The following is a 20170-nucleotide window of genomic DNA, read 5'->3' as shown; positions in this document are numbered from 1 at the left end:
ATATATATATATATATATATATATATATATATATATATATATATATATACTTGAACACCTACATTCATTTTCCTGGTTATGCCGGGCGGACAGCTAGTATATATTTATATATATGTTTTTTTTTTTATTACCGTTTTATCTCTTTACATATGTTTCGGATGTTGGACCATCTTTACGCTGACGAGGCTGCTGGATCGTAAAAAATAAAACAAATATTTGCTCTGCAATAGTATTGAGCACTTTTTTAATGGGTTTACTAATTACCAATTTTACTATATATATATATATATATATATATATATATATATATATATATATATATATATATATATATATATATATATATCTTTTAACATGTTTTATTAATCATTTGTTCATATTATAAGCTCTATTTCCGTTTCGGTTTTACTGAGCTTTTACATCTGGTTGAGATTACTTTACTTGTAAATATTAACTCTTTAATATTTATAATATATTTTAAGTTTACCATTTTGATTACCTTGGTAAACTTATTGTAATTTTATATAATTATATATATATATATATATATATATATATATATATATATATATTTAGTGGAAATGGTAATTAATAAAGCTGAAGAAAGTGCTCAATACCGTTGTAGAGCAAATATACGTTTTATTTTTTATTACCGTATCTTTCTGTTAAGTTACATTATTGTTTCAGCTACCCGGCTATTTTCTTTTTGGCCGTCTGTAGCTTCCTCAGACTTTTACAGAAATGTTCGCTATTTTGGGATGAGCGAACATTTCTGTAAAAGTCTGGGGAAGCTACAAACGGCCAAAAAAACGGCCAAGTAGCTGAAACAATAATGTAACTTAACAGAAAGATACGGTAATAAAAAATAAAACGTATATATATATATATATATATATATATATATATATATATATATATATATATATATATATATATGTATACATGATTATTGGTTTAGTTGGGTGTAAAGAAATCCAATACAGTGCTATATTATTTTATAAAAATATAATAGTTATTTACTCATATTATTAGAGATGTTCAGATCTGAAGTTTTATAATGCTATAAATAAATAAATGTGTGTGCGCGTGTGTATATGTGTCCGCGCATGGTTTGTACGTCTATTTATGCATGTGTGTATATGTACATATATCAGTGAGCATTTGTTGTGTGTAAAAAAAATGTTTAAAAAAAAAAAACACAGTGTGATGCATGAATGGAAGGGAGTGCGTGTGTTTCGCATTTTTTTTTTCTTCTGAATCTATAAAAAAGAGAATCATGTTATTTTTCTTCGTCAACTTCCGATATTTGCAGGTAATTATCAAAAGATGAGAAAAAAATGAAAATCCAATTTGTTTTTGTTGTTGTCGAAGGAGGAGGAGGAGTAGGAGGAGGGAGTGACGTTTTTGTTTGTTAGTTTTTTTTGTGTTGTTGTTGTTTTCGACTATTACGAGTGATTTCTGCCTTTGCACTTTTGTTTCGTAAAGTAATCAGGTATGGGTCAGGGTATGGGGGTGTGAGACAAACAAGAAAAAAAGTTGATATGAATAAAGGCGGGGGCAAAATGGAAATAAAGAAAGAAGAAGAAGAAGAAGAAGAAGAAGAACAACAACAACAACAACAACAACAACAACAATAACAACAACACTAAATAAAATGAAATTAAAAGTGGAAAGAAAGAAAGAGAAGACAAACATGGGGATAAAGAAATTAACGTAGAAAAAAGAAAGAAAGAAAGAAGAAGAAGAAGAAGAAGAAGAAGAAGACGAGAGATAGAAAGGGGATAATAATAATAATAATAATAATAATAATAATAATAATAATAATAATAATAATACCCCCATCATGCATTCCCCCCATTGTTTCATCGCCGATCCTCCCCCCCCCCCCCAAAAAAAAAAAATTATACCAAAGGGCCGAGAAGGGTCAATAAGGACTGAAAGACCGAGGAGCGAGCGCCAACCAGACTTCGGCTGGACAAGCGCAAAGAGAACTGAGACCTTGGGGAGGCTGAGTGCCACTCAAATTCCAGTATAAATCAATGGCCACTACCAGCGAGAAATCAATGGTAAGCGGCTGTTGCGATGATGCAAATTCATTTGCAAATGCTATCGAAGGAAATGGAGAGGGCTGGACGTCTGGGGAGACTTGTTGTCACTCAGCTTCCAGAGAATACCACAGGTTTCCAATCAGATCGTTTGTTGACTTGTGTGAAAGCTCCATGTGAGCCAATAATAATAATAATAACAACAATCTGAAAGGGTTATGGATCATAAAGAAAATTAAAATAGTACCTATAATAGTAGGAGCACTAGAAACAATCCCTAAAAACCTCGAAAAAAGAATTGGAGAAATTGGAATCAGAGGAATGGCTGGGAAGACACAACCTAAAACAATAATGAAACATTTGAAATATTAAGGAAAACTATTGAATGCCGAGACTAATAGACATGAGACACATGAGCGGGCCAGATTAACTGCTGTGGACGCTAAACATGAAGAAGCGTTACAGAGAACCAAGAACATTGAAGCTGCATACCCCCTCTCCCACCCTCCCATTGCCCCATCACCCCCTCCTCCAAAAAAAGAGTGACGCCATATTAGCTAAGAAGGGTCATCCATCCATCGCCCTTTACCCCCTGGAGGGGCATAGGCCATCAACAACTTTGTAGATGCTTTTGCAGCAAGGAGTTCTTTTTACAAGGTGAGGGTGCTGGCCCCACGCCCAAGCTCCCCAGAAGGTACATACAGCACCTAGCCTTCCCAAATGGTCACCCATCTGGTACTGGCCAGGCTCAACGTTGCTTAACTTCGGTAATCTATCGAGAACCGGTGTGTCAACGTGATTGTGCTGTACATTGAGAAGGGTCAAGGAGGATGGAAAGACAGAGGAGAAAGCACTGACCGGACCTCCGCCGGACAGATGCCAAAAGGACTCGGACGTTGGGGAGGCTTATTGCTACTCAAATTCCAGTGGAGACCGATGGCCGCTGCCAGCGAGAAATCAATGGTAAGCGGCTATTGCGATAAAGTAAATCTATTTGCAAATGCTATCGAAAGAAGTGGAGAGTACTGGAAATCTCGGAAGACTTATTGTCACTCAGCTTCCAGGAAACACCACAGGTGGTTTTCAATGAGAGATTTTTGATGACCTGTGTTATTATTGGCTCCTTGTGACGAGTAGACGATTGCATGATATCCATCATTAATTGTAATAAAGCGAGCCGAGTTACTTCCCCTGACTTTATGGTATTAATCTATATACACACTTGGAATTTTTTCGAAAACTATTTTCATTAATAATTAATTTTCTATGATATCGTTTTTCGTAATTTTTGGATATTTTCATTGCTACGACATGATAATTTAGTAGGTATGATTTGTTTCACTTGAAATTCGATATTTTAATTTTTTGAACTCCCCTACAATAACAAAGAAGAACCTTATATTCTTGAGTTTTTCAGGGTTTTTTTATTATTATTGTTTATTTATTTTTTGTTTCAATATTTTATTTTCATTTTTGTTGTATTTGTTTGTTTTTTTAATTATAATTTTTTTTTTTTAGATTTTTCTTCCCGTTTTAAACATAGGTTTTTCTCAACTAAATTTCCGTTTAATTTATCTTTTTAAAATTTTTAATGTACTTTTTTTTATTAATATTTCTTTCATTTTTCTCAATGAAAATTTCCGTAACGGTTCATCGGAGCTTACATTTTTTTTTTCGAAAGATTTCAGAGGGAAAAATGTTCTTCGGAAATTCATCGAAGCGAAATCAATGCTCAATTTGTTTGAACAGCAATTATGGCGCGCATCGAACTTTCAATCTTGACTTCAGAAAATGAAGAGAGAAAAAACAAAAAACAAAAAACAAAAACAAAAAACAAAAATAAGAAACTCGCACGAATTTTAAAAGATTTTCTAATTGATTGGAAATAGATTTCATTCCTTGGTTTCCGGAATTTCTCTTGTGGCAAAACTCCGTCTTTTCGAGTGAACCGACGCGGACAAAGAATTGATAAAAAAAAATCGTGTTTCCAAAGCAAAGTCTTTCTAAGACACGTCTAAACGCAAAGTGACAGCCACAAAAAGAGACAGATAAACGAATGAAGTGGAAATCTCTGCGAGAAACGATGGATTTTTTTTGCTCGCAAATCATCAGAATTTTTCTGCTGAATATACAGCATGTTCACAATTGAAGGATAAGTTCCGTTTATGTTTCGTGGTTCATTTTAGATGCGAATTAAGAATTTGCATTATTCGATCTACAAACTTGTCTTGGTTTCATTTCTTATAACATTTCTGTAGAAATTACCTCTGACTTGCTTAAGTGCAGCTTTTTAAACTTTTTATATCGAATTCAGTGATCTATACGTTAAATGGGTTATATATATATATATATATATATATATATATATATATATATATATATATGTGTGTGTGTGTATGTGTTTGTTTGTATATATATATATATATATATATATATATATATATATATATATATATATATACAAACAAACACACACACATATTTTATAAAGCTCCCCTCTTTGGTAGAGCACTCTCGTAAATTATCTTACTCGCTACTTAATTTAGCTGAAATAATGCGAAGCTCGCGATTTGTTTACAAACAAACGTTTGAGCCCTCTACGAGTAGCGGACGGATGTTTATTTAAATAATCGTTCGGACAGGTTAATTTCGGCCACCGACTCCGTAGTCAAGGGGTAGGACTGCCGACTGTCATCACGACGGTTCTAGGTTCGATCCTCGGCTTGGGAGAGGTGTTAGTCTAGCGGCACTGATGAGTTGTGAAACAACGAAACAGGTCTGTATGTCGATGACTAAAATATATTTTATATATATATATATATATATATGTATGTATAATTATTTATTACTATAATAATTAAATACCTACAGACACTAGTGTTTCATCCTTTCGGGAATCTTCAGTGCAAGATTCGATTCGAACCCCGCAACACGAGACATCTCTCGTTCGATTAGCGAAGACCGTATCAATTCGGCTACCATTAACCACGTGAAATAACGTTGAATTTAAATATTTTAATTTTAAATGTTCATATATATATATATATATATATATATATATATATGCATATATATATATGAAACAAACAAAAAATAAATCACAAAAGTCTATATTCAAAATTTCAAGATGTTGACCATCTCATAATTTATTGCTTTAAGTACGTTAATATGCAAAATTTTGGAAAACAGCTACTTCGTAGCGCAAAATCATTCATTTAATTATTATATCAATCAATGAATCTATTCTGTCCTTCACTCCTCAGAAAAAACGCATTTAGATACACACACACACAAACACACACACACACATATATATATGTGTGTGTGTGTGTGTGTGTGTGTGTGTGTGTGTGTGTTTGTGTGTGTTCTTATAAATATTTATTATATTTGGTTTAATTATCTCTAAAGAGTTGCCAAAAAATTAAAAGACGATATTTTTTATTACTGATTGCAAAACGCGCACAAGACGGTAAGAAAGATAAAAAAAAAATAAAGAGTTTTTATTCGGTCATTGAGAAGCAACAAACCGGTATATATATATATATATATATATATATATATATATATATATATATATATATATATATATATATATATATATATATACTCTATTTCAACATATATGCTTACAACATATATGCACAGACATACTTTATATAGCTTAATCGTGCAATACAAGAGCTATATTTTTACTTTTTACCATTTTATTTTTCACTGGAAACAGACATCATATTCGTCCAAAAAGTTCGTTTATTGACTCATAAGTATAAGCTGAAACACATTTTGTCTTATACCATCCATAAATGAACTATTAGCACTAACATACTGAGTTTCTATTCTTAGTGAAAAATAAAATGGTAAAAACTCTATGAAATACACACACACACACACACACACACACACACACACATATATATATATATATATATATATATATATATATAAAGTGAACCCCGGGATACGGCATTAAAAATTAGTAACAAAATACAGTACAGTATATAATAGACATGTATATAGTCAAATAACTGCATATATAACACCTTTGGGCGGGAGCAAATACAGTAACCAGGGGTCGGAAATGCATGGTATTCCACATCGTAACCATTAAAAAGAAAACGTGCACTCGGGCCACCGTATCTCGGGCACATCAGAATCGTTTCAAGACTATTCGGACAAATTCAAACATTATGTCGTTTGAAAATTTTCAAAAGAACAGCCTTTCTTCAGACTTATTGAATAAAAAAAATTTATGCAAAGTATTTTTTAAAGATTTATATATTTACCTCTTTTCGCATCGCCATTAAAAACATTTCAAACAAAATATCATACAATGTTACCAGTAATTACCTATGTCCATTAAATATGCATTTAATATGTTTTAATGATACTAAACATTGATTTCTTAAATTAAATTTATTTATTTATTTATTTATTTTATTTAAATTATTTTTTCTAATCCGAACTGATCAACTAAGTTATATTCTTGCGATTCTATGTTAGTTTCGTATCTGGAATTTGCTTTGTTTGTTTACAAAAATATCGACTAACCTATTCATGTGATTAAAAGAAAGGTTTTATTTAAAACTTATTTAATATGGAAAGAAAGTTTAACATTACTTTGTACTTAGTTCATTCTCATTCTTCATTTAAAATTAAGGATCTCAATTTATTTTTAATTTTTTTTTTTTTCTTTCGTTCCTTCCCATTAAGATTTACGATTATCGAATATTTTAGATGTAGAAAGGGGGTGACTCTGTACGTTCGAAATTTTAAAGGTTTTGTTTAATTATAAGTTTCCAAAATCCTAATATGCATCCATAACGTTGGAAGGGAAGTAACTCAAACACCACAACTCGTACAAACCATGCATACTTATATATATATATATATATATATATATATATATATATATATATATATATATATATATATATAAAGAGAGAGAAAAAGAGAATAGAATGGGAGTGTGTAGGAAAGAGAGACGATTTTTCAACGGGGATGAAACGCGGACGTCTCTGAATAGTTTAATTGCCAATGAGTATTGAGCATTGTTGAAGTAAATACTGAAAATCTATGCAGAATAAATTATATCAACTTACAATATTATATTTCTTTCTCTCTCTCTCTCTCTCTCTCTCTCTCTCTCTCTGTCCCTCTATCTCTATCTCTCTCTTTCTTTCATAATACATGTATTTATGTATGTGTGTGTGTGTGCATGTGCGTGTATGTGTGTGTATTTGAAAAACTTTTGAAACACTGTACTACGCATATACGCATATACGCATTAGATGACAATAAAAACACACACACATATACATACACACACATATACAGTAAACCCCGTGGATACGATATTAAAAATTAGTATCAAAATGCAAGATAGCAAGATAGAATCTCATACACGTATATATAAGCAAATAACATTATAACACCGTAAGCCGGGGCAAATACCGTACACCAGAAAACCGGGAAAACATCGTATTCCACATCGTAACCTGAAAAACATATCCTACTGCCACCGTATCCCGGGGTTCTACTGCATTTTTTTTAATTCCATTTTTACTCCAAACAAGGCACAGTGCCACTTTGATAAAATTAGAAATATATAAAATACGTATATAATTATGTGAACATACGTCCACAGAACAAATTATATATATATATATATATATATATATATATATATATATATATATATAATAAATGCATAATACATAATTATATGCATGTAATTGAACTTAACTAATGATATATACTTACATATGTTATATGTATGTATATATGCATGTATGTATGTACGTATACGCGCGTATGTTCGTTCGTAAAAGCATAGCGGCATATTATGCGAACGTCTTAATTAACATTCTTCGCTTTGAAAAGAGCAAGTGCCTTTATACCTACAGGGATAAGTAAAACGTTGTTTACGCAAAGGTGGCGGGGTAGGAGTAGATGAGTTGGGGTGGGGTGGGTGGGGTTGGTCGCCTTGCTGCTGGAATGTGCTATCGCGCCGCTCGTATGTCAAAAGACATGACAGTTTATATCCTGTCAATAAAAACGCATCACAGATTCTACGCCTCCATTCGCGCGTGCCCGCATAGTTTTCCCGCCAAAAAATGAAATTACCGAAATACTAACAGAATCGATACGTACTCGTACTAGCTGATGTATCCGCTTTGATTCGTTTTTGTGTTTTGGGTTTTTGTTTGTTTTTTTTCGTAATTAATGTTATAGGACATGTAAAAGGAAGGGGTTATAAAATGATGTTGAAATGATCTTTTTCTTTTTAGATATGCTACTAGCAGGGCGCCCAGCATTGCTTGGTCGTAAAATGCTTAAATATGATATTTTGATTAATGCAGATTTCGTATTTATTATTATATTGTATTGGACCCAATATATACTAAGGATTTAAAAAGAAAAAAAAAATGATTCGTGCGGCACCACCGAGAATCGAAACCAAAACGTTTAGCTTACGATTTTTTTCCTTTGACGTTAATGTCTGAACTATGAAGACATGTTTGCTGCAAGACTAAAAATTAAAACATGAACCAATAACTATTACATTACGCATATTTGTAATGGTGTCGTTCGATCTTCACTGGCAAATTCCATTTTTTTAATTTTCACACTTTTGGATCGATTTTCCCAGGCTAAACAATAACCCGTATATTGGTTTTGACAAATCTAATGTTAGGTCATTTTTTTTTACTTATGGTTAACTTTTGTTTCGGAAATAACCAAAATGAGAATATACGATACAAATTATATGGATCTGTTTCATGTTATTACGCCTCCCAAAAGAAAAATGGTCGCTTTGAAAGTGTGATGAATGCTAGCGGTTAGGTTCCCTTTCGTTTTTGGAATGACACAAGGTTCCATAAAGCTGATTACTGTCGAGAAAATCTGTAATATCCCCGAACCAGGTCAGGGCTAATGGAATTATAATAAAGTTAAGTCAGAAAGAAATCGACGAAGACATTTTTATTTTTATTTATTTAATTATTTATTTATTTATTTTTTTTTTGCATTTAAATCACATTAAAAAATGATCGAATTTCATTTTATTTATTTTTTTTATTTTGACTGTTTTATTTTATTTCTTTTATTCGAATGTCCAAATTCTGTTGTTGTTGTTGTTGTTGTTGTTGTTGGGTTTTTTTATTATCGTTTTTTTCTTTTTTTAATTGTTCTTTTACCCAATTTCATTAGATAATCAGAAACTGCACAATGTCAATTGTATTCTTCTAAACTCCAGTTTTTTTTTTTCTAATTGTTATTTATTCATTTGTTATTTATTTATTTATTTATTTATTCCTAGATGCACCCTTGTATCATAATGAGACGCTTTGTCCACCGGGCAGTTAGTTTTATGTCTTAGTGTGTTAGTTAGATACAAAGCTGGTAAAGTTTGGAAAAGCCGGCGCACTAGGCGACGTATAGTTTGGTCTCCGAAAATGCTTGATCAGCCCCCATCAGCATTCATTGACTGGGGTTCCTCGGGCAGTTAACAATAATTTAATCCCTTTCCCTGTAATGTTTTAATTTCTTAGAATTGTTCTTAGGTCGAGATAAAAGAAGAGGATGAGAGTAATTCTCATGTGATATCATCTATGTCGACCCCCCCCATCTCCCCGCCCCAGCTCCGCAGTGTTTTGAAATAAAAGAAAAATAATTAAAGGATTATCACAAAGCAAGAGAGAATGGATTCAGCAGTCGAAAATGAATAGGAATTTTTTTTTTTAGAAATGAAGTCGCATTGTTAAGCATGTATTTAGATTTATGACGGCGAGTTTGTGGTGTATAATGATTTACAGCGTTTTATTGTTATTTATTCATCTGTTGTTATTTATTCATTTATTTACGACAACTAGTTAACGACGCTTAGGGGTTATTTGATGGATACTAGATAGGGATATGATACAGATGAAACCTTGCGGATAGGGGACTGTATTTTTCACCTAGCACGGGATATGTGATCGACTCTACAACCAAATGGCGTACGGAGAATGACCGAGAATAATGTGCTAAGAAATTTTGGATAGAGGTGGGTGATGCTCATTCGCAGCGTGGATAGATGAATGGAAGACTAGCGGGTTAGGGTTTATCTTTGGAGACTATATGATTATTGATTGAGCATTGGAGGTGTGATTCCAACCACGCTTACTCCGCCCTCATCCTTCGCCTCCAAATGTTGGGTGGTAAAAGAAAAAAGATGCCGGGAGTATGCAACAAAAGAAGAGGAATTGGGTTTATCAGTAGACAATGTTCACAAAGAAAGTGCGATTGAGCAAGGTGGGGCAGTTATTTTAGAACAAATGAGTTAACAGGGAATGATCAATATATTTTAGAGTTAGCAGGTGTGTTTGTAATTAAAATATTACAAAGGACTGAACAATAGAAATATATTTAGTTTTGAGACAGTGGGGGCGGTTTTCGAATCTAGTGTTTTATGACATTTTACGATAGTCGGTTGACGGCGTTTGGGAGTTCAGTTGGATTTTGGACACAGTAGTAGGCAGATCGTGGTTTGAACAATATTGAGAGAGCTTGAACAGACGGAGATGAGCTGACGGCAACTGATGGACACAGCCTCGACAGGACGTCGATGTAGACCTTAGCGATAAGATGGTGTCACATACGCACTCAGAGTGTAACGAATATGCACAGAGAGTGACGAAGTTCATGTTTTCCTTTGTTTCCATTTTTATTTTTATATTTGTGAACTCGTGCACATCTCACTGACAGACGCCAATGCGTAAGATATGATGGAACGGTAATAAGGAGGGAGGACGAATGAAAAGAGCGCAGAACGTAACGTTAGGGTCGGCGAGTTATCAAGCGGGGAACACGTGGTGTCACACTTAACACAAAATGTTAGGAGGACATTTTTGCCACCTATTAATAAAAAACAGCTTTTAATAAAAAAAATAAAAATAAAACGCCGTAGAGAATGAGAAACTCATATCAAAATATGAGTGAAACTAAACTAAATATTGTAAGCCCGGTACCCGGGATAAAACAGGCTCCTAAATCTGATTACACGCCAGGCGGCAAAGGGCAAACAATTGATGAATGAGGTCTTGACCCCTATCTTCATCATTTGCAGCAACACACAAAAAACATTTTTAAAAAAAGCTAAAACTAATATCATAAGAATGTATTCGTAGAAAATTATGTAAATCATTTGACCTTTCTTTTTATAGTGGACAATCACAGACATCACATATATATCTATATATTAATACGCTAGAGCGTCTGTGTTATTTTCTGTGTCACGCTTTCATCCGGGTCGTTTAATTGTTATGTACTTCCATTTCTTGTCATAAATAATTTTAGTAAGAATTCTTCATAAGTTTTGGTTTTGGTTTCGATTATAGCTGATGGCACTTAAGTCATATATATATATATATATATATATATATATATATATATATATATATATATATATATATATATATATATATATTATAAATACTTTTATCAAGAATTCTTCATAAGCTTTGGTTTCGGTTTCGATTATAGCTAAAGGAACTCAAGTTATATATATATATATATATATATATATATATATATATATATATATATATATATATATATATATATGGTGGATGGTTTTTTGCCTGATGAGGTGATTTTCCCTATTAGGGGGTCATTGAAACAGGTTTGCTAATGTGTAGCCAATAGCTCTCCAACAATCAATATATTGCTCTGTTTCATGCATTGAGCACTCTTTGGAATGACATATTGTGTTGTTGTTATGAGTTACTGAAAAACAGTATAATAATAATAATAATAATAATAATATATATATATATATATATATATATATATATATATATATCATAAGTTTTTATTTCGGTTTCGATTTAAGCTAATGCACCCAAATAATATGGATATATTTTTTATTCTTGAAATCGCAACTCTATAACATGTAAAAGTAGAATATTTACTCTATAATAATATATACGAAATCTACAAGAATTAAAATATCATTTATAAGCGTACTTTACGACCGGGCTTTACCGGGCGTTCGTGCTAGCTTAGATAAATATTTGCTGTTTTAACAAACAAAAACAAACTACAATAATATCAGAGCGTCTCCATTTACACTGGACATGCACAGAATGCAACATCAATATATTACAGATGGATGAGTCTCCTGTGGAATTTCCACAGGTCCCGCTAGTATCTAATATTATATAAAAAGGAACTTTGCATTGTCTTACTTCGTCCTGTATAGACTCCACATGGGCTGGGTTGACTTTTAATGAAATTTCACACAAATGTACTTTATGTATCTGGCAGTGTTCTTAGATAGGTTTTGTGTCAGAATGTCTTCGATGAGTATCAATAATTCAAAAAATGGTTATGTTGCTACAAAAAAAGATGCTGTTGGTTTCCTATCACTACTCAAAGTTTGAAAAGTGGGGCAAAACTTTAAATGAAATCCCGACCATTCAATAATAATTCAAAAAATGGTTCTGTTGCTACAAGAAAAGAAGAAGATTAAATCTGGACAGTATAGAGAGATAATTACAGAACAGGAGGCTACAATGGTATGGCCACCTTGAAAGAATGGGTGAAAGTTCCTGGGTTTTTAGGTGTAGAACAGTTGAGGTAGCAGGGCCAGCTTACAGAAGAGTCATAAAAACATGGGAGAAAGTAAGAAGAATGGACTTGGGAGAAAGAGGGATAAATAAAGACCTGGTAAGAGATTATTTAGTTTAAAATGTAATTTCTGAAATCCATCCAACATATGCCAGCATGTAAACCGGACGTTAAACTGCTGCTGATGATGATGATGCTGTTGCTGATGAAATTGTTGCAAACAATGCTCTGGATCGTCAATACATTGTTTTTAATTGACTGCAAGTAAATGCAGCACCCACTTTGTCGATGAAAAAATTCTGTTCAAATGCAACAAGGTGAATAAACTGCCTTTTAATATCTTCAGCTCTTCTGCTACATCACAATATTTCAATTTACAGTTGTCCAATAAAAGTCTGTGAACTTTTATTTTCATAATAGCAGTAATTACTAGAGATACAGTAAAGAGACTCAGCATTCCTAACATGGTTAACCACCTGAAGTATCGATAATTCAAAAAATGGTATGTTGCTAAAAAGAAGATGCTGTTGGTTTCGTATCACTACTCAAAGTTTAAAAAGTGGGGCAAAACTTTAAATAAAATCCTGACAGAGGAAATTAAAGAAATCAATCTCCCTGAAGAGGAGTTTTCACTTTCATATTTAAGCTTCCTACCACCGCTACCCTCCTATACCGGGAAGACTTTTTGCTATGCATAAAATGATTAAAACGAAAACAAAAAAAAAACACTGGTGTTGAACTTTTGAATGGTAATATCTCTTTTGAGTGCTTAGATATTTTTTTTTAACAATATCTTGTCTAAAAACTTTTATTTCACCAATTAAATATGAACTCGATCTTAGTTTAAAAATAAACCATTATTTCCGCGTATTCTTCCGTTACCCGTTCTGAATGGCAAGGAACGGGTTTATGTTATAAAAAGCATCTTGCAGCTTTCTTAGATTCTATGGAACAGCCATTCCATGAATTTATTTTGTATAAATAGCGCGATTTATTAGGAAGAAGCGGACATTCTAAGAATTGCAATATGAGGTTAGATAAAAAAAAAAAATAGAAAAAAACGAAATATTTTTGGAAAAAAAGTACGGAATGCTTTTATACTTCCGTTTGAATGAAAGGATGAATAGCGGCAAAGGAAAAGGGGTCATTAAGACGGCGGTTCCGAAGACGAGTGCCTTACACACACACACACACACACACACACACACACACACACACACACACATACACACACACACACACGTGCACACGCGCGCGTGCGCACACACACATAGACATACACACACATATACATACACACACATACAAACACGCACACATGCAAATATACACACAGGTACACATATGCACACACACCTACACACGCACCATTGCGCACACATACATACACACGCACACACATACATATACACACATACATACACATACATACATTTCTTATCTTATCGAAATAAACCTAGGCATGTCTATATTTATATATCTGTATGAGAGTCATACCAAATAGTAAAGATTCCTATTTTAAACTCAAAAAGTTGAAGAGCGACAAAGATGAGAGTGGACCTTTAGAACAAGCGACTTTTCGTGCTTCAGGATTCATTTTTATACATCGTCACCGCCATTCTCAATACGTATGGGGATTCAGAGTGCGGTTTGTAATCCTGAACGCAAGCCTCCTTTTTTTTAAATTAAAATTTGTAGAGCTACGAAGACAGGAGTGGTACCATAAAAACGAGTAACCTTTTGTGCTCTAGAATTTTTTTTTCTAGACAGTCACCATCGTTCTCGGTGAAGTTTTGCCAGGAATTAAATGACGTATCTCGGTTTCTTTGTGTTTTACTTCTGTAGCAGTTTCTACGTGTTCGGTTAGAGCCTTTAGCCCATGTGTATTGGCCTCCGCGTTCAAGAGTTTTCCTTAGTATTTCTGTCGTTTTCATTATTGTTATCCGCTGTATCTTCTCAGCCAGACTTTGATTCTAATTCCTCCTATTCTTTTTGAAAAGTTTTCCGAGATTGTTCCCATTAGTGGTATTATTTTGACTTTCTGTATCTTCCAGATCCCTTTGAGCTCTTTAGCCAGTTCTGTATATTTGCTCCGCTTCTCCGTCTCCTTTGTATTAACTTTGTGGTCTGCTGAGACGGCAAAATCTACGCATCTGTCAGAACTTTTTCTTTTTAACTATTATGACTTCCGGTGGTTTTGCTTGAGTGGGTTTATCTGTTTGTACACCCATGTCCATTAGGATTTTGTCTGAACTATGAAGACATGTTTGCTGCAAGACTAAAAATTAAAACATGAACCAATAACTATTACGTTACGCATATTTGTAATGGTGTCGTTCGATCTTCACCTGGCAAATTCCATTTTTTTAATTTTCACACTTTTGCATCGATTTTCCCAGGCTAAACAATAACCCGTATATTGGTTTTGACAAATCTGATGTTAGGCCATTTTTTTTTTTTTTTTTTTTACTTATGGTTAACTTTTGTTTCGGAAATAACCAAAGTGAGAATACACGAAATTATATGGATCTTTTCGGTCTTTCCATCCTCCTTGACGTTTCACAACTATTTTTCGTGATATCAGACTATTATTATTATTATTATTATTATTATTATTATTATTATTATTATTATTATCTATATAATAGTCTGCTTGTTCCTTCCGTAGTTAGTTCGTACGTTACACTTTTAAAATACAATTTTTGAAGGTAAAGTGCTTCAAAACAGGTCAAATTCTCGAAATTTAGTTTTAAAAAGGTCAATCGGTTGATCCTGGACAAGAATATGAGAGTGACCTCCCTTTGATGTAGCATTGTTTTCGTATAATAATAATAATAATAATAATAATATATGATCATTTTTGTAATGGTGTGAGAAATAGGTGCTGGACTGGAGAAGTAAATAAAAGATTGTCTCTTACAATGTGATTTTGTTATTTGTATTGAACTATGTAGCACAATATTACTTTCTGAGCATTTATTAGTACTTATTAATTTATTTCATTTGGGTCAGTTCTATATCTAAAATAAAATTGAAACTATTTTCATAGAAATATTAATAAACTCATATTTGCAGTGCGTTATTGGCTTTTTTTTTTTTTGTCTAAAACAAAAGTAATTTTTATGCAACCCAACAACAACAATCAGCTTTATAAAAACATATTTGTTGGTTAAATATATTTCTCATTCCGTAGAATTTCCACGGGTCCTGCTAGTAATAATAATAATAATTATTATTATTATTATTATTATTATTATTATTATCGCAGAAATGTTAGTAATAAAAGTAGTAGTAGTAGTACTAGTAGTAGTAGTAATAATAATAATAATAATAATAATAATAATAATAATAATAATAATAATAGAAAATCAATATAACGGAATACGGAATCTGAAGAAAATCAATATTATACTAATAATTGTAGGAGTACTAAGAACAGTCGCAAAAAACTTGGAAAAAAGACTAAGAGAAATCAGAATTAACTGGAAGACTTGGATTATACAAAGAACGGTAATGCCGTAAACAGCAAAACATCTTCATGAAAATCCTCAAGTGCTGTAACTAATCCAAACGACTGGAACTTGGGTAGGCATATTGCTCCTAAAGTCTAATGGAGATCAATGGTCGCTGTCAACGAGAAATATATAATATACAAGCAAAACTACCCGTCATTGACTGGGTTCAAAAACAACCTACAGAAAATGGACTCTGATTTATGAAAGTATGATAGGTTATGAAAATGAAGAGTTGTAAAGAGATAGCTTCGAATCTGGGGGTATCAAAGCCAAAGCAAAATATGATGAAAGTAAAAATAAAATAGATAAACCCCATAATTTATTACACCATACCTGTTCACACTGAAACACTTATCACAATATTCTGTGGATCTATATTAAAAAAAAACTTGTTAAACTTTGTGACATATTTCAATTCTATGGAGGTCAAGTGCGAACGAACACCCCATAATTTTATTATACCATATTTCTTCAAACTGAAACATAATTATCAAAGTATACTTACGGAGATAGATATGAAAAGTCTTTATTAAAGTTTGTGCCTATTTCCATTCTATGGAGGCCAGGCGCGAACGCAGACCCCACAATTTTATTATATCATCCCTATTTAAGTTAAAACATACTTATCAAAATATTCTTGTCTACATCTATATCAAAAACACTCGTAAACTTTTTTTTTAATTTTTAATTTCTTTATTTCCATAATTTGTGGACCAGGCATGAACGCAGACCCCACAATTTTAATGAACCACCGTTCTGCCAGATCAAACATACCCATTTCTGTGCCTCGATACATCTTCTATCATTATATGTAATCAGTTTTTAAAATAGTCAACCATATAGGAGCCTATTCGTGACCAGACACACACACACACACATTCGGCTTCATATTATAGATTATGCGACATATTAGATTGGCGACAATGTTATGGAAATAACAAAGTGTTTTGATAACGGAAGAATGTTTTGAAATCGGACTGGAATTTAATGTAGAAATAATTAAGCCAGAAATATGTAAAACAATAAAATGGTTAGAAGAATGTTTAATAATATCGGATTAGAATGTTCGGTTTTAATAAGCAAAGATACGTGACACAAGACTAGGCGAGGATCCTTGGTTACGGAGATACATGACGTAACGAGTTTAGAGAAACTTAGAAAGTCAGGTTGTGTTCAATCCGTATCAGGCGGCCGAGAGAGATGGTCGACGGATGGGATGACACGCAGCAGAGGCAAGATCGATAATAAAAATATAGAGAGGACTGTATCAGCGTTCCATCTTTCCAAGATGAGAACAATATTTGGAATAAAGGTTGCCGAAAACAACTCGAGATCTGTTGTTCGTGGTAGAATTTTCGTTGCAATTTTCCATCCAACAAGATCAAAGATGGGTCCTAATTGGCCAAATGTTGCAATCTCATTCGTCTCTTTTGTTGATAGTACGTCTTCCTTTGTCTGGCAGGATACAAATTTATTTATTCCATCCTTTATTCTTCGTTATATGCGAACATACATCAGATATGTTGTTTTCTGACATTTTGAAAACGAGGCGATCACACGTAAATACGTGTATGAAGAACAGACGCGCATTCAATAAATATTCGTTACTTACACGTGTATACGTGTACAGAATATATATACACTTCAAGGGAATACAACGTATTTGGTAAACGGTCGTTGCGATAGTGCCAATTTATTTGCAAAGATATCTGTGGAGAGTACCGAAAATCTAGGGGGACTTGTTCTCACTCAGACATCAGGAAACACCACAGGTTGTTCTCAAGGAGAAGAAATAATAATAATAATAATAATAATAATAATAATAATAATAATAATAATAATAACATGGGGAGGTTTATTTTCACTAAATTCCAGTGTAGACCAATGGCCGCTGCTAGCGAGAAATCAATGGTAAGTGGCTGTTGCAATAATGCAAATTCATTTGCAAATGATATAAAGAGGTGGAGAGTACTAGTAAATTGGGGAGACTTATTGTCACCCAGCTTCCAGGGAACACCACAGGTTTTTTTTTTCAAGTAGAGATCCTTTATGACCTGTGTGAAAGCTCCTTCGAGCAAATAATAATAGCAGAAATAAATGTATCATTTGATCGTAGATTTTTTTTATATTAAAAATAAATTGCATTTTTTAATTAAATAAACAAATTTTACTGATAAAACATTTCGCAAAAATATTCCCACGTGATGAAATTGCAAATGAAAGACAAAAATGAGGTGCATTTAACGTGATCAATAGAAAAAAAAATGACGTTCTCCTCAGGTGGGTGTGACGTTTTACACATCAATTCAACCGTCTCCGATTTGACGTTTCCACATGTGGGTGTGACGTTTCACCCATTAATTCAATCGGGTCGATGTGTACAAAAATAATATAGGAACAAAAAAATAGTATTAAGTCGAGTTTAATCAATTTAATTGCATGTCACGAAACGAATTCATCATATTTGTTTCTATTTGGACCGCAACTTATTTAACGGTTTGTCTGTTTTTATAGTTTTTTTTTTAATATCTCATTAAATATTGAACCCGGTCACATCAATCTACGAAATCGAATATCTCATTTTAGATTTGTTCAAAATTTGTCTTCGATTCCGAAATCGAATATTTGCCGATTTAATCAATTCTTTATATTCTTTATACACACCCATATATATATATATATATATGTATGTGTGTGTGTGTGTGTGTGTGTGAAAATGCTATATATATATATATATATATATATATATATATATATATATATATATATATATATATATATATATATATGTATATATATATACATATATATATATATGTATAGGAAATTTATTACTGTGAGTCCAGAATGAGTTTACAAATTGTTTCAGCTAGAGGAAAATCCTCAAAGAGAGGAAAAAATCCAACTAGCATCGTCAGAATTCATAGATGGACTAAGTTATAAAGTCAAATAAGAATGGAAAAATCGTAGATAAAGGGGAGTTAGAAAAGAAGGGAGGAGTGGTGGGAAGAGGGCGTTGGAGTTTAAAGTAGTAGGAGTGTATTAAAAAAAGAGAGGGGTTTATAATTAAATATTAATTATGTGTAAATTCTTATATACGTTTTTTTTTTTAACGGTTTAAACTTAAAAGACGCTACTTTTATTGATAACGGCATAAGTAACAGTTAATTTAAATTTTGTTTATTAGATGTCATAAAATATAAAATGTTTGTTTGCGACTTGCCTCCTGCTGTCTAGTCAGTCGGTAGGGACTCGCTCGGTTATCCACGGTGCCGTCACCATCAAGTTCAATGATGCGTTCATCCTCATCAGTTCGTTTACTCGTAAATTTCCTATATACTGCTCTGACTACACATTGAGCACTCTAGTCCGGTTTTTTCACCACTGGTAAATAAATATATATATATATATATATATATATATATATATATATATATATATATATATATATATATATATATATATATATATGTAATTTACTGCATAGTATCTCTGTATATATGGTCCCAAATAGTCGTCCCTGCGTCCACTTGGACACACGGGACTAATGATTGTTTGGGGATGAATAGGAAGTTTTAAAAAATTTTTTAAAAAAAGAAGAAAGGGAAGCTTAGACTAAAAGTTCGACGTCTTTACAAAATATCATCATCACTATCACGCAGACTTTCATAGCTACGGTTTATGAAGAAGAACCTGAAGTCCTAGCTAACTAATATTAATGGTGAACCAAGTGCAAAAGAGATCAATACAACTGCACTTAGTTAGGGGTGTCAAAAATTCCTACAAAAATTCTGATACACCAATACTGTTGTATTGCTTTCAACCTCTTTATGTGGTCGCTGTACAGTTTCTGCTGAATATAGTAAGGCAATCAGTACCCCTGCTTTATAAACTTTACATTTTGATAACAGAACTGCTATTTGCACATGACACAATTTTGGTGGCACACAGCGAGGACAAAATGCAAAACCTGGTAAACTCGTTTTTATAAAATATAGAAAC

General features: G+C 32.7%; 1 long non-coding RNA gene and 1 pseudogene across 1 annotated transcript in view; both read right to left on the bottom strand.

Annotated features, from left to right (window-relative positions):
• The window catches only part of LOC145296134 (uncharacterized), a 284886-nt gene that overhangs the window by 210458 nt on the left and 54258 nt on the right, over nt 1-20170 (bottom strand). The window lies entirely within an intron of this gene.
• LOC145296327 (5S ribosomal RNA) lies at nt 2741-2857 on the bottom strand (annotated as a pseudogene).

The sequence above is a fragment of the Euprymna scolopes genome, chromosome 16 (assembly GCF_053919585.1).
Source record: "Euprymna scolopes isolate OS-2025 chromosome 16, ASM5391958v1, whole genome shotgun sequence".
Classification (NCBI taxonomy): domain Eukaryota; kingdom Metazoa; phylum Mollusca; class Cephalopoda; order Sepiida; family Sepiolidae; genus Euprymna; species Euprymna scolopes.
Note: the sequence above shows the minus strand (reverse complement) of the source record. Positions and strands in the feature narration are given on the sequence as shown.